The 16,941-nt window shown below is 40.5% G+C and overlaps 1 protein-coding gene and 1 pseudogene across 1 annotated transcript in view; both read left to right on the forward strand.

Annotated features, from left to right (window-relative positions):
- The window catches only part of LOC102818791 (cytosolic carboxypeptidase 4-like), a 1,058,651-nt gene that overhangs the window by 254,856 nt on the left and 786,854 nt on the right, over nt 1–16,941 (forward strand). The window lies entirely within an intron of this gene.
- On the forward strand, nt 1,057–2,702 carry LOC102832388 (annotated as a pseudogene).

Below are 16,941 nucleotides of genomic sequence, written 5' to 3' on the forward strand. Positions count from 1 at the left end.
AGCACACTAAATGAATAAGTATGGTGAAAGAATATTGCCCCTGCACACACCTGTCCTAATTTTAAGCCATTCGGTGTTCCCTTGTTCTGGTCAGACAACTGCCTCTTGGTCTATGTACTGGTTCTTTATGGGCACAATTAAAGTGTTCTGGAATATTCATTCTCCACCATGCTGTACATAGCTTGCCAAGATCCACACACTCGAAAGCCTTCACATAGTCAATAAAACACAGGTAAACATCCTTCTGGTTTTCTTTGCTTTCAGCCAAGATCCATGTGATGTCAGCAATGATATCCCTTATTCCACATCTTCTTCTGAATGTGGCTTGAACCTCTGGAAGTTGTTTATCAATGTATGGCTGCGGTCGTTTTTGTATTATCTTTAGCAAAATTTGACTTGCATGTGACATTAATGATATAGTTCAATTATTTTCACATTCCATAGCATTGCCTCTATTTGGAATGGGCACAAGTACCGACTTGACTTAACAGTAACAGCACCTCAATCTCAAAAACCCAAATCTCAAACTCACTGCCATTGAGTCCAATGTCTACTGACAGGGACCTTGTATAGGATTTCTGAAGCTAGAAAGCAGAATGCTACCTCATCTATTTCCTACAGACTAGCTGGTGGGTTTAAACTGCCAAATTTGCTATTTGTAGTCCCATGCTTATCCTATTGTACCACCAGGACTCCGTTAGAGAAGCTTATATTTAAATGGAGTCCTAGTTTGCACTACAGTATAAGCATTGGACTGTTGACTTCAAGGTCAGCAGTTCAAACGTACCAGCTTCTCCTTGGAAGCCCTACTGGATTGAACTGAACAACAACAATGATCTCTCTGTTGGTTCTGGGGGAAGGTTTTTGTCTCCTTTCAGCATCTGAATGCCTAGTATTCTTTGGGGATCTCCATGTGTCTTGGCATCAATCTTTCCCAGTTCTAGGAGACAAAACTCTTCTCCCAGCGCCAACAGAGAGTGAAAGACTTCCCTTAGAACCAGTGCTTTAAATCCAGGCTGCCAGCCTCCTAAACTGTGTATTCTATAGCATTTTGCAATGGAAACTTGACCAGTTGATCAGGACGGCACTTGGTTGATGGAGAAAAATTTAAGAGAGCTAGTGTATAGGTTTCAAGAGCAAGACGTAAGTGGGCTGCTCTTCTAGCTCTTAATGCTCAAATGGTTCCACAATTGGTAAAGAAAATTGGGTAAAGGGTTATTCTAATGGATCTAATTTAAAAACACAAGCAGAACCATCAAGGATTGAAGACCCCTGAAAGCCCTACAGAAACAGCCCTGATGAAGCAAATAGAAGCAGCTCCATTGAATGAGCAGTCCTCTTGTCCAGCCAGTTGTGGGGAGCAGATGTCATCTTTCTATGCAGCAGATAACTTTGGTAATGGATTGATGGACACAAGAGTCCTGAAACCAAGAAAGAACGTGAAACATGTTCTAGCAAGAAATAAAGTATCACAATGGACTAAGTTGTATATTTTACCAGAGCTTCCCTGTGGTGCCAAACACACGCTACAGAGCAGAAGTGTCCTGAGGATAATGATGACTGAGTTTCTCCAGGTGAACATGACTAAGTATCCGGAAGACTTATTGCATCCCCGTACCCAGCAGTACGATGACATGGTCAGCACCCTACGGCAGGCCTACCCTTTCCTGGATGAGCATGGCTGTAGCTTTTGCTGTAGTTTTTTAAATGAAATAAGCCCTGAAAGATCAGTTTATATATGTTTGAAAGCCCATAGAAGATGATGAACAAATAATAAGATATAAGTGCAAATTTGGACACCAAGGAAGATAGAAACAGAATTCTTTTGCTGATCAAAATATGATGAATTTCATATAGTCCAGATATAACTCTTGCATGAAGAAGCTATTTGTTTAGATTCAGAGGTAAGTGAACATAATAATTGGTTCCAACAAGAATTATGTAAAAACAGAAAAGGACTGGAATGAAATTGACAACAGGATGAAGCTGACTTTGGAATTAAGAAGAAAATTGATGGACAGAAAGTCCTCTGAAGGACATTCTTAAAATATTTCCCTTCTTGAAGTGCCCTCATCAAATGTTGGAGATTTCCTACTTCTTACAAGAACAGATATTTATAAGACCACAAAGCACATTTTAAATCCTATTCATAAAGTATACTGACTTCTTATATGGCAGGTGTTAGGTCCTGTCGAGTTGCTTCTGGTTCATAACAACCATGTGGAGGATTTCTAAGGAACAGTTGGTGGGTTTGTCCTGCTGACCCTGTGGTCTGCAGTCCAGTGCTGACCCTACAGCACCAGAGTGGTGGATAATACAACCTATGTTGTTTTGCAAGAAAAAATGAAACAATACACAGATGAAGACATATTAAAACATACAAAGATGATGGCCACAAGTTAACTTCTACTGGACGTTTTTGGGGTTGATCCTAGACTTTTTGTTGTTATTGTGAATGAAAAGGGTTCAGGTGTCATTGCCTGTGTTAGAATTCAAACCCCCTTTCAACACCTGTGACTGCATTTTCTTTACATTTAGAAAAAGAGAAACTCACAAAGGTGGATGACTTTATTAGGACCTGGGCTATGCTCAGAGCTGCTTTTCATGTGTTTGGGATTAAGTGTCCACAAAGACTGTGACAAACCCTTTGATTCCTAAAGACATTGATTTTTTATGTGCTCCATCCTTATTTTCCCTCTTAATAGAAAAGGAAAAGAAATAATTCCAACATCCAGTCATGGCATGCAAAAAGTTATTATTAGAGTTATCCCTGGGACCATTGAAACTTTATAAAAAAAACTGCCTTAATGTAGGGTTGTTCTTGTTAGGTGCCATCAAGTTGGTCCCAACTCATTGCAACCCTATGCAGAACGAAACACTACCTGGTCCTGGGCCAACCTCACAATTGTTGCCATGTTTCAGCCTATTGATGCTGCCATTTTGCCAATCCATCTCGTTGGGGTTCTTCCTCTTTTTCTCTGACCCTCCACCTTACCAAACATGAATTTCTTCTCCAGAAAATGGTCCCTCCTGACCATATGTCTGAAGTATGAGAGACGAAGTTTGACCATCCTGGCCTCCAAGGAGCACTCTGGCTGCACTTCTAGCATAGATCTGTTTGTTCTTTTGGTAGCCCATGGTACTTTCAATGTTGTTGTTGTTGTTGTTGTCAGGTGCCATTGAGTCAGAACCGATTCATAGCGACCCCATGCACAGCAGAACGAAACAATGTCCGATCCTGGGCCAACCTCACTACCGCTGCCACACTTGACGCCATCAATGATGCCACCTGGCCAATCCATCTCGTTAGAGGTCTTCCTCTTTTTCTCTGACCCTCCACCTTACCCAGCATGACATCCTTCTCCAATGATTGTTTCCTCCGGACAATATGTCCAAAGTATGAGAGACAAAGCTTAGCCATCCTGGCCTCCAAGGAGCACTCTGGCTGCACTTCTTCCAAAACAGATCTATTGGTTCTTTTGGCAGTCCATGGCACTTTCAGTATTCTCCTCCAACACCACAACTCAAAGGCATCAATTCTTCTATGATCTTCCTTAGTCACTGTCCAGCTTTCACATGCATAAGGTTATTGAAAATACCATGGCTTGGGTCAGGCGCACCTTAGTCCTCAAGCTGACATCTTTGCTCTTCAACACTTTAAAAAGGTCTTGTGTAACAGATTTGCCTAATGCAATACGTTGTTTGATCTCTTGACTGCTGCTTCCATGAGTGTTGATAGTTGATCCACGAAGAATGAAGTCCTTGACAACTTCAAAGTTTTCTCTGTTGATAAGAATGCTGTTTATTGGTCCAGTGGTGAGGATTTTTGTTTTCTTTACATTGACATGCAATCTATAAAGACTGTGGTCTTTAGGGTGGTAGATGCACATTATTGGAAAATCACCTGGAATCAAAGATTTTAATGAATTCCAATGCCTTTATCATTACATTTAGATTCTTAAATTATTTAACATTATACAATAAAATATAGCTTAATGATCACAAGAAAAACCCAAAAACTAAACCATAAAGTATATTATTCCCAAATATCATATTTCACTAATTCTGAAGATGGAAGTTTTTAAAACCTGTTATTGTGATTTGAGTGAAAGTTTACAGAGCAAATCGGTTTTCTTTTGAATTAATGCCCATTTTGTTTTGTGACATTGGTTGTAATCCCCACAGTGTAACAGTGCTCTTCCCACTGTCTCATGGTCTTTCCCATTTCCTCTCCTCCATTGTTGCCTTCTGAGTTTTATCCCGGGGCCAAGTCTGCCATTCTATCTCATCTGGTTCATTGTTAGGTGTGCATTCGTCCCTGGTGCTATTGTTTACCTTGTAGACTATCATTTGTTGAAAATTTCCATTTCAGGTCTGAAGAGTGAATACAGGCTACGAGCTTAGGGTTTTTTCCGTTTTTTTTTGTTTTGTTTTGTTTTTGTTTTTATCAGATCAGTAAACCTGGTTTTAAAAATAATTTTATCACTTTGATTTCTGTCCAGTTTTCTCCTACTCTGTCCAGTAGCCTCTATTGTGATCCTTTTCAGAGTGATCATTAGTGGTAGCCAGCCACCATCTAGTTCTTCTGGTTTCAGGATCGAGGAGACAGGGGTTGTGTGGTCGCATTATCCTTTGACTTATTTCTTTCCATGTGTCTTTGATTTTCTTCACCCTATGCTTCAGATGGAGTCCTGGTGTGATGCTGTGGGTTAATGCGCCAGACTGCAAATCTGTTTGAACTGCAAAGTTGGCAGTTGAAGCTCACCAGTTGTTCCTTGGAAACCCTGTACAGGATTGCTATGGGTTGGAACTGACTCGACAACACTTAGCAACAACAACAACAATGTTGTAGTTGATTGACCAGTAGTTATACCTTAGATGGGGACTCACTGGAATCTAGCTTGTTAGAGAACCTCATGCCAACTTGAGCACAAATATGAGTTGGCTTCAAAAAGTTCATAGAAAATTGGAATGAGAGATAAAAGAATTTTCCACAAGCTTTTTGAAGTTCCCTCGTATATGTATAATGTGTTCCCTCTTCTAAGTGAATTGTCATGTTCCTTTTCCAACCAAATAAATGTATTTCCAGGTTGATGTCTTAGGAACTGTGATTGGAAGGGGAGGGAAAAGATTATTTTAGCTCTAATACCTTTCTTCAGACCCCTAAACCACAGTGGAGAGGTGAGATTGCACAGTCTGGCTCCTAGTGTTGGGAGGACCATCTCAAACCTGCTATAGAATTTAAATTAAATTATCCAGTAAGTTGTAATATATACATGAACACATGCTATTGCTTGTTTATAGAAGAAAAAAAAATTAAAACACCATCTACCCTCCAAAATGCAATTAACCACATCTTAGAATCAGAAATAAAACCACTTAACTTACTTTGAACTACAGAATGTGAGTGAGTCATTGATTTAGGAAGAGAAATCAGCACACGAGCCCACAACTCCATAGTCTCCTGCCTCTAGGTGAGCCTAAATTGTCTTTTACCTGCTTCCTTCCTTCCGGGGACCAAGTCACCTCCTTCATGGGGTTGTATTTACCTGCAATTTAGCTAGCATCTGGTTCAATGATTACCTCATTGATTGTCTCTCATAAAGATGTATTTGTGTACCGTAAAACCTTCCACCCCTCAGCCCTACTTTAGGAATCATTGAAGTAAGAGACTAGGCACAAAAGGTTGTTGTTAAGTTCCATCAAGTTGGTTTCAACTCACAGCGACCCTGTGTAGGGCTTCTGAGGAGTGGCTGGTGAATTTGAACCGCTGACCTTACAGTTCAAACTGACCTTGGCATCGAGTGTCAAACCTATAGCACCCCTCCAGGTCTCCAGGTGCACCAGAAGACCTCTCCTATTCCAAGACTGGTTAGCATGTGGTAACTAGTCTAACATGCTGGCCCTGGGGCTCATCAAGGAAAAAGTATTGATTACGTTTAGCCTTTCTCAGGACCTGAGCTCCAGAGAGCCTCTCAGAAACATTTATTTGGCTTGATTTATTTTCCAAGGCATTTTGTTTAAGAACACAAACAAAATAATACAAAAAGTCAGTTTACTGAAAACATTTAACCCTTATTCGCCTATGTATTTATATACAGTTTTTGTTCCATAGTGGCCAGTTTTGCCTGGTATGAACTTAATCACGACTTGGGGAATTTCACAGTGCCCTTAAGAGAGAAGAATGTCTTTTTTTACACAGTGATATCTGAGGCCTCAGAGCCAACATGCTGGCATATGTCAAAGAGCAATGTGACTCTGCCCTTTTCACTTGGACAGTGTACAGGGAAGTTGTCTGAGAAATTGTCACTGTAGCCTTCATGGAAGAGATGGGCTTGTGGAGACATTGATGATAAGAAGGAGCTATTACAAAAGAATAAAGAGTTCCTCCTAGCATCAAAAACTCTTTGGCGATGGGTGAAGCTTTGGGAAACTAGGAAGTACAGGTCCTTTAAAACTAATAGGATTCTGTATGTGGACGGAGCTAGAATGTCTCAGATTTGCATAGCAACTGTGTATACAGTTTCCAAGGGGCAGCTGGCAAACTTGAACTACAGACCCCCCAGTTCAAGTCGATTTTGCAATCCAGCTCATTAACCAACATCACTACATCAGGAGTTCAAGTGTGGAAGAGAATGGATCAAAAGCTCCAACAGGTTTCAGTGAAAGGCTTCAGAGGATCCAGTTTTGAGACAAGGCTTGATAGGCAAGGTTGCCCCAAGAAATTGCTTCTAATACTTTCAAAGATTATTCTCTGTTATTGTTTTTGATTAAAGAAATACTTGAACTATTGCATTTTGCCCAATTAAATCCTTTAAGACATTATATGTTAAGTACTTTGATTAGCAGACCCTTTCAATATGTGACTTCCAAGCTTGGTAAGCCCATACAAAGTCACTATGGGTTATAACTGACTCGACGGCACTTAACAACAACAAAGTCAAGAAGTCATATTTTCTTTTAGCTTGTATATTTTCAAGAATGGGAGATACATGATTTTTGTGTGTGTTGGAGGACACGGAGGAATCTGCTTTATTGGATTGGAACTACACAAAGGCTTTTGACTGTGTGGATCATAACTAACTATGGATAACATTGTGAAAGATGAGTGTTCCAGAACACTTAAATGTGCACATGAGAAACCTGTACATAGACCAAGAGCTAATCATTCAAACAGCAAAATGGGATATTGAACAGTTTAAAACCAGGAAAGATGTTTGTCAGGGTTATATCCTTACTTATTCAAGCTGTATGTTGAGCAAATAATCTGAGTAACTGGATTATATGAAGAACATGGCATCAGGACTGGAGGAAGACAAATGATACAACCTTGCTTGCTGAAAACAAAACAAAAAAATATTTAAAATGCTTCCTGATGAAGATCAGAGACTACAGCCTTTAAGATGGGTTGCACCTCAATGTAAGGAAAACTAAACTCCTCACAATGGTATCAATAAATAGCATTATGATAAATGGAGAAAAGATTGAAGTTGTCAAAGATTTGGAACCATAATCAATACTCATGGAAACAGCAGTCAAGAAATTGCATTAGGGATTTCTGGTTTTGGCAGAGGCAGAGGCAGAGGCAGGTAGGACAGGCTCCATGGAAGAGGAGCTGAAAACCCAGAGAAGCTGCTTTCACAGAACAGCCCCAGAGCTCTGGATCAAGTATAAGATGCAGGGTGTCACTCTCTCACACCCACTCGTGGAAAAAATCATGGTATAAAGGGGATTATAATATTATATAAATATAATATATAAATATCACGATTTAGGAATCCATCCAGACACAGGACTCCCTCTGCAGTCACCCCACCTAGGCTGAGTTTAGAGGGCGGGGCCGCAGCCTTATTGGCATAGTGACCCGGCACAGAGAACTGGAGTTAAAACACAGTGCAGGGACATTTGCAAAAGGAGTTGTTGGGGGATTCTACACATTTCTTCCTTCTCTTCTCTGGCATGCCTTCTCTGCTCAGCCTGGGCACCTTCAGGCGGGTGGGCGCGCATCCCCAAAACAGTCCAGCATTGAGCCCACAGCTTTCCCATGGCACAGAAAGGAAGACCCTCATTGGTCCCACAGCCAGATTTTTTGGTGGTTGCTTATGAGGATGGATTCTGGGTCCCAGCCCTAAAGTTAATTTGTGTGGGACCCTTTACTTCTGCCTACCAGCAAGAAAAAATCAGGGATGGCCTGACAGACAAACTGTATACACAATTTGTAAAACCCCAACATAAAAGCGGAGGCAGTGACCCAGTACTAGAAGCTGTGGAGCTGTGTGTCTGGAGGGAAAGGTTTGACCGATTTTCCATCTTTTCTCTTCACTTTGAGTGCACCCTCACTGTCCAGCCCAAACGCCTTCAGGTGGGTGGGAGCACACCCCCAAAAGGTCCAGCATTGTACCCACAGTTTTCCAATGGCACAGAGAGGAAACCTGAAGGCTGCTGCTTATGACTTCTGACTCTGGGACCCAGCTCCAAACTTGACCAGGGTGGGACTATTTATCACTGCCTGTTCATGTAATGCCTTGCAGCTGGTTTTGGCTCTTGTCCAGATAGTGGGGTATTACAGGATGTGCTTGTAGGTTGGCTGTATGAGCACAGTTGCTGTCTCTTCTTGGGTAAGGTACGGGGAGAAAGCTCCAACCCCTGGGAAAAGAGTGATACCAAAAGGACCAAAGACAGAAACAATATACAAGCGGAGACAGAAACCACCAGTCAAAAACAAAAATAAAATTGTTATTGTTGACTGACCTTTGCTGTGCAGGCAGGGGCTACATCTTGCCAGCACTGTGCATGGCTGAGGCATGTCAGACCCACTGAAGATGCATAATCAGCCACAAGGCTTGTTGTTTGTTGTTGGTGCTGTCAAGTTGGTGCCAACTCCTAGTGGCACTGTACAGGGTTTCCAAGGAGTGGCTAATGAGTTTGAACTGCCAACCTTGCAGCTCAAGCCTGCGGTCCAGTGTTTATCCCACAGTGCCACACAGGATATGAGTGGTAACTCAGAAAAGAGACCCCAGCTCTCCATCCACATGCCAAAGATACTCCAGTTTCTGCCTGGCCCTGGGAAATCCCTGAAGATTCACACAATCAAAATACTGCTTATTGAAGAACACCGTGCTTTTGTTGGAGTTCAAGTGTGGCACTGTGGGATAATGCACTGGACTAGAAAGTCGGTTTGAACTGCAATGTCGGCGGGTTTCTGAGGAGCAGCTGGTGGGTTTGAACTTGTGGTTCACAGTCCAAGGCTGATCCTACAACCCCACACCAGGAACCCTAACAGTCAAATCCTTCAGGAAGTAGTCATGGAGAGTCTCTTCTACTCCATGTACCCTCTTCTATGCAGGCAGCTTGGGGACGGTTTGAGTTCAGCTCTGGTCATCCCTCTCTGTTCTGCTTCCTGTCCTTGTGAAGGATGAATAAGTGGCTTCCAGGTCTGGTGTGGCACTGTAGGATAAGTGCTGGACTGCAAGGAAACCCTATACAGGGTTGCTATGGGTTAGGACCCATTCAATGACACTTACCAATAACAACAACCACCCTTTGTTACCTTTTCTGTCTTCTGTCCATTTCTCTTATAATCTTGTACTTGAAATCACCCTACCAATCAAAGCTGAGTTCTGTTTTATTTGGGGGAAGTACTTCTCTGTGACTAATGTTGATTTCTTTATTTTCAGGAGCTTATTGACAATTCCCCACATTAGACATTTATATTTACAGACCCTAAAATATATTATCCTAGCTGTCCTCAAGAATTAGTTAAGAGCAGGAACTATTTTGGGGGGAAATTTTTCTGAGAGAAAATGTCATTCTTGTCTCAGAAGCTCTCATCCTCCAAATAGCCACAGACTGACTCACTGATGAGTGAGAGGCAAGAAAATGCAAAGGTAAATGGGAGAGGGTGGATCTGCTATTTTTGCAATCTGAGGCACCTTCACCCTGATTTATTGTAATTTACAAGAGCAGAGGTAACCTTTATATATCTCTGGAGGTGAGATCATCTCACAACACCTCCAGTTGCTCATGCAGTTCTTTCTAGGGGGCCTGAAGTGGGGGGTGGGGGGTGGGGAGGCAGGAGGTTGCATTTACAGTTGATAAAGAATACCTTTCTCTTTCTTTCTTCTTCTTCTTTTTTAAATATTCTTACAAAAGCAATGCTCTCTTCAGCCTGCCATTATGCTAAAAGCTTTTCCTTGGAAGACAATAGCTGCTCTCAGGAAAAAGATTTACACAGGGTCCCAAGGGTGTAATGAGCTACCACATTGCACCTGCTTTGGGCTGGGAGTTGTCACTTGTAAGTGGTTTTAAATTAGAACAAAGTGGGAAAATACACAGTTACAGAATTCCCCTTTTGGCTTCTTTGCAAATCATTTCCCATCCTCTCTGGCCTTTGTCTCTTTCTGAGACACCTGACCAGGTATGAAGAACAGGACTGACTTTCCAGTTGGGGGAACTTGAAGTGACACAGTGGTTCAAATAAAATAGAAACTCAAGTGAATGAAAATCTCTTACTCTTGTAATTTCTGTGTTTTGCTCCCCCTCACCACCATCCCTTCTCAGGGTTGTTGTTATCTGCCATCAAGTCAGTTCCGACTCATAGTGACACTATATAGGATTTCAGAGGAGTAGGTGGTGAGTGTTGTTGTTGTTAAGTGCCATCAAGTCAGTTCCAACCCATAGCAACCTTGTATAGGGTTTTCAAGGAGTGGCTGGTGAGGTTGAACCACCAGGAGTAGGTGAGGTCACATATAAGTGAATTTTTTAGTTTAAAAGTCAAGAGTTCTCAGGTTCACTATGGGTCAGAATGGACTCGATGGCACTTAAAAACAACAGCGTGTCCATTTAGAGTCCTGATTTGGCACCCTAAGATAAGCACTAGGTGTCAAGGTTGGTTTGAACCACAAGGTCGGCAGTTTAAACTCAACAGCCGCTCCTTGGAAACCCGATAAAGGGTTGTTATTAGTGAAAACTAAGTGAATGGCACTTACAAACAACAACAACAGTGTGCAGTTGAGGTTAAGGACGTGAGCTGGCCTTTGTAGGTTACCTAACTAGTTAGTGGCAGAGGTAGCTCTAGAATTCTAGCCTCTTGTCTTCTGTATAAGTCATTTTTTCCCCTGTACAGTGCTGCTTCTGACAAATATTAGAACTCAAAATATTGACTGCAAGGGCATAAAGACCTCTCTATGGAAATCTTTAATAAAAGGAGTTAGAATTAGAGGAACTGAACTTTACCCCTTTCTTGCCCTGGGATTTCCATCTCTTCAGGCGTCAGGACTAGGAACTAGGGAAGATATTAGAAATACAAAGATAAATATTATTCAATCCCTGACATGAGACCTTCACAATCTGCAGGGAGTGTGTATATATGTGTATGGTCATGTAAACAGATCATTCTGATACACTGCATGAATAAATTGTACTGAAATAAAGGGTTTGACTAAGTGAAATGTAGATACAAGGAAGAGACCAAGAGATCATCTATCTGTGCGGTGAAGTTAAAGGGAGAGTTCCAGTCACAAGAGTGACCTGTATAAATCCCTCACACATTGCAGACCTTTACTGACACAGCTTTTCTTTCAAGAACTCAGTTGAGGTTCCAAACCTATTTAAACAAAAATATTACTTGGGTTTTGGCAATATACAAAAGGAGTGTATATTAGTAAAATGAATCCAAACCATCTTATATTTGTTGTGCTTATCTTTCTCACTATTAATAATCTGCACTCACATGGTAGTGACTCAAAATAATCCCAGCCAATTTTCAAACACTGAGTATTCTAGAGTTTTGCTGTTGTTAAGTAGCGTTGAGTCAGTTGCAACCCATAGCGACCCTGTATAGAGTTTCCAAGGAGCATCTGGTGAGCTTGAACCACCGACCTTGCAGTTCAAATGACTTTGCAGTCTGATGCATATACATATAGTGCCACACCAGGACTCCTTTGTAGAGTTTAGGCCTTTTAAATTTATCTTTTTTTTTTTCCTTTTCCACTTTGACCTGGTCACTCCAACAAAAGTTAAGGCCAAGAATCTTGCCTTCTTCTGAGTCTGATTGGAGGAGATAGAAAAGATTGTAAAACTTTTCACTTTAGCTTCTTAGCTTCTACCATTTCACATAAGTATTTATTGTTGTGCAACTTTTACATTTGGTGCTCACCATTGCCTTGCACCTCCACTTTTCTATCACTTTGTCATACTGTGGTGGCTTGTGTGTTGCTGTGATTCTGGAGTCTATGCCATGGGTATTTTCAATCCCAGCAGTATCACACATGGTAGACAGGTTTCAGCTGACCTTCCAGATGAAGACAGACTAGGAAGAAGGAGGTGTGGATTACTTCAGAATATTTAGTCACTGAAAACCTTATAATAGCAGTGAAACACTGTCAGATAGCACCAGAATAATGAATATTGGAACATGATGAAGAAGACTAGAATATTGTCATATATAGTGCCAGAAGATGAGCCCCCTCAGGTTAAAAGGCACAAAACTGAGACTGGGTAAGAGCTGCCTCTACAAAGTAGAGTTGACCTTTATTATGCGAATGGAAGAAAGCCCTCAGAACCTTAATTTTCTGAGGGGGTACAACTCAAAATGATGAGAAATGGTGGTAAACATCCATTAATAATTGGAACATGGAATGTATGAAGTATGAGTCTAAGAAAATAGAAAATTGTAAAAAATGAAATGGAGCGCATAAATATCGATATCTTAGGCATTAGTGAGCTGAAGTGGAGTGGTACTGTGGTACTGGCCATTCTGAATCTGACAATCACATGGTTTCCTATGCCAGAATGACAAATTGAAATGGAATAGTATCATAGTCATTACCAAAAAGAACATATCAACATCTATCTTGAAGTACAACACTGTCTGTGATAGGATAATACCTATATGCCTACAAGGAAGACTTGTTAATACCACTATTACTTAAATTTATGCACTAACTACTAAAGCCAGTGAGGATGAAATTGAAGAATTCTACCAACTTCTTAAGTCTGAAACTGATAAAACATGTAATCAAGATGTATTGATAATTTACTGCCCATTGGAATGCAAAAGTTAGAAACAAAGAGGAGGGATCAGCTGTAGGAAAATGTGGTCTTGGTGATAGAAATGATGCTGGAGATCACATGATAGAATTTTGGAAGACCAATGGCTCCTACATTGCAAAAACCTTTTTTAAACGACATCAAAGATGACTATACACATAGACTTCACCAGATGGAAAACACAGAAATAAAATCGACTATATCTGTGGAAAGAGGCAATGGAAAAGCTCCATATCATCAGCCAAAACAAGGTCAGGGAAAGACAGTGAAACAGATCATCAATTGCTCAGATGGAAGTTCAGGTTGAAGCTGAAGAAAATGAAAAAGACTCCAGGAGAGCCAAATATGGCCTTGAACATTTACTTAGGTGGCATGAAGTTGGTTCTGACTCATAGTCACCCTTTATAGGGTTTTCAACAAGCAGCTGGTGAGCTTTAACTGTCGAACTTGAGGTTCAAACTGACCTTGCAGTCTGGTTCATAACCCACAGTGCCACACCAGGATTCCTGACCTTGAGCATATCCCAACTTTAGAAATCACCTGAAGAACAGATTTGATGCACTAGATAAAAAAACCAAAGATCAGAAGGGTTGTGTGATGACAGTAAGAACATCATACAGGAAGAAAGCAAAAAGTCATTAAGAAGACAAGAAAGAAGGAAAAGACCAAAATGGATGTCAAAAGAGACTCTGAAACTTGCTCTCCAGCACAGAGATGCTGAAGCAAATGGAAGAAATGAAGAGGTAAAATAACTGAATAGAAATTTTCAAAGGGCAACTTGAGAAGGCAACATCAAATATTATAACAAAATGTGCAAAGTCCTGGAGTTAGAAAACCAAAAAGGAAGAACACACTCAGGTTCTATCAAGGTGAGGGAATGGAAGAAAAAAATCAAGCCTAGACCTGCAGTATTGAAGTATGGGCAAAATATTGAATGATGTAGACAGCATCGAAATAAGATGAAAGGAATACACACTTACTGTACCAAAAAGAAATGGTCAATGTTCAACCATTTCAAGAGGTAGCATATGATCAAGAGCCAATGATATTGAAGGAAGAAGTCCAAGGTGCATTGAAGTCACTGGCACAGAACAAGGCACTAGGAATTGATGGAATACAAATGGAAATCTTTCAAAGAATGGATGCAGCACTCACTCATCTATGCCAAGACATTTGGAAGACAACTGCCTGGTCAACTGACAGGAAGTGATCTATATATGTGCCCATCCCAAGGCAATGCAGAAATCATCGGACCATACCATTAATAATGCATGCAAGTAAAATTTTACTAAAGATAATATAAAATGGCTAATATCATACATTTTAATGTATTCATTTGGTTGGAAATCTGGAATTAGGATGGTAGTGAAGACATAGAAGCCAGCATAGAGTAGTTGTAAGCATTCAAACCCTATATTCTGATTCCTAGGAGCTCAAATCTGGGTTCTGCCATTAGATATCTTTGTGCCCTTGAAAAGGATGCTGAAACACTTTGTATCTTGGATTTCCTATTTATGAATCATGGGTACTAATGATATCTTCTTCATGGGTACAATCATCTGATTGCAATGGGCTGAATATAGTGTCTGGCATGTAGTGAGTGCTCGGAAAATGTTAATAATTGCTAGTGACCTACAAGGGTGCTCAGTTTCCAAAAATCATAGAGATGAAGGGAAAAGATTAGAATAATTCTACTTTGGATGGTGGGTGAATAGTTTAATGCCCATGAAGGAATGTATGAGAAAGACAGCAAGACTTTTGGGGGAGTAATGAGTTCAGTTCTGCATAAGTTCATTTTCAGATGCTTGCAAATTATTTAAGAATTTAGGGTAAACATAATTATAAAGCAAATATACTATAAAACATAATCTTTTTTTAAAAAAAAATAAAACAAATTTTGTATTACCTGAATAATTTTCTCAATTAGCAAGGATAAACAAACTAATTGTATGTGGTTATTGTGGCAAAAACATGTAATACATTTCATCAGAAGAAATCCCAGAACATCCTATAAAACTGTTCATGAGTTATAACTTAAATATTTTAATTATGTATAAAAAATATTTATACAGTACAGTTCCTCACAAAAACCCGGTGACAAAAGAAAATAAGTACCTTTATTAGCCCCACTTTTAGAGGATAAAATTGAATTTCAGAAAAGGACAGATAATAAATAAGAGTTTGAAACCCAAGCGCTGGTATTTTCAATAGCTTTGTATGCATGTGGATTCTGGACAGTGCATAATGAAGACCATAGAAGAATTGATGCATTTGAGTTATGGTGTTGGAGGAGAATAGTGAAAGTGCCATGGGCTGCCCAAAGAACAAACAAATCTGTGTTGGAATAATTGCAGCCAGAGTGGTCCTTGAAGGCCAGGATGGCCAAACTTCATCTCTCATACTTTGGACATATTGTCAGTAGGGACCAGTCGCTGGAGAAGGATATCATGTATGGTAGGGTGGAGGGTCAAAGATAAAGAGGAAGACCCCTAGTGAGATGGACTGGTAAAGTGGCAGCATCAATGGGCTCAAGCATGGCAACAGTAGTAAGGTTGGCCCAGGATCAGGCAGTGTTTCGTTCTGCTGTGCATAATGTCGCTATGATCCGTACCAACTCAATAGCACCTAACAAAAGCAACAACAATGGAGTCCTGGTGTGGTGCTGTAGGATAAGAACTGAATCATAGGTCAGTTTGAACTGCACAGTCAGCAGTTCAAAATCACCTGCTACTCTTTGGAAACACTATACTGGGTAGCTATGAGTAGGAACCAACTTGATGTCACTTAACAATAACAACAGTGGCCCTGTAGGATAAGCATTGGGCTGCTGACCAAAGGTGAGTGGCTCATGGAGATGAGGCTGTCTGCTCCCACAGAAATGTACAGCCTCTGAAACCTTCCACAGTGTCGCTGGGAGTCATAATTGACTGGACAGCTGTGGGTTTTGAGTTTGTAAACCTGAATTTATACCACAAACTCAATTATAAGCCTCATGAACCTACACATGGTCCTCTATGGTCTTTTTTAGCTTTGTAATAATGAAGAAAAATCCTTCACCTTCTAGATACAACTCCCTGTAACTAAAAATAGTTGATTATATTGCATGCAATATGCTCTAGGCTTCTTCTATGTATGAGTATACATGTGGTCATGTTATCATTAGGAATCCTTGAAATTTTACTAAAAAGTTCAATTTATGTCCTCTTCAAATTTCTGTTTTCCATCCATATCTTACTATATACAACTAAGTTGATCACTTTTCCTCCATTGCTTTATATGGTTAAAAATAGCTGAGTAGAGGCCACTCATATCTTCCTTATCCAGATGGCTTTCCTTCTCAAGGTCCCTTACCTAAAACAAAACATAAACAAACCAAAGACTTTTTCTCTCAGATCCCCTATACCTAAGACAAAAACAAACGGAAAACCTAAACTTCTCATTTGTTTTCCATTCCCAAATATGAAGACCTTTATATTTATCAACATTGTTATGGTTGTTAAGTGCCGTCAAGTCGGTTCCAATGTATGTTATTGTTATTGGGTGCCATCGAGTTGGTACCGACCCATCGCGACCTTATGCACAGCAGAAAGAAACACTGCCAGATCCTGGGACAACCTCACTACTGTTGCCATGATTGAGTCCATCAATGCTGCCACCTGGCCAATTCATCTTGCTGGGGGTCTTCCTCTTTTTCTCTGACCCTATACCTTACCAAACATGATATCCTTCTCCAATGACTGGTCCCTCCTGACAATATGTCCAAAGTATGAGAGATGGAGTTTAGACATCTTGGCCGCTAAGGAACACTCTGGCTGCACTTCTTCCAAAATGGATCTATTTGTTCTTTTGGAAGATCATGCACTTTCAATATTCTCCTCCAACACCATAACT

The sequence above is a fragment of the Chrysochloris asiatica genome, unplaced genomic scaffold (genome assembly GCF_000296735.1).
Source record: "Chrysochloris asiatica unplaced genomic scaffold, ChrAsi1.0 scaffold00101, whole genome shotgun sequence".
In the NCBI taxonomy this organism is placed as follows: domain Eukaryota; kingdom Metazoa; phylum Chordata; class Mammalia; order Afrosoricida; family Chrysochloridae; genus Chrysochloris; species Chrysochloris asiatica.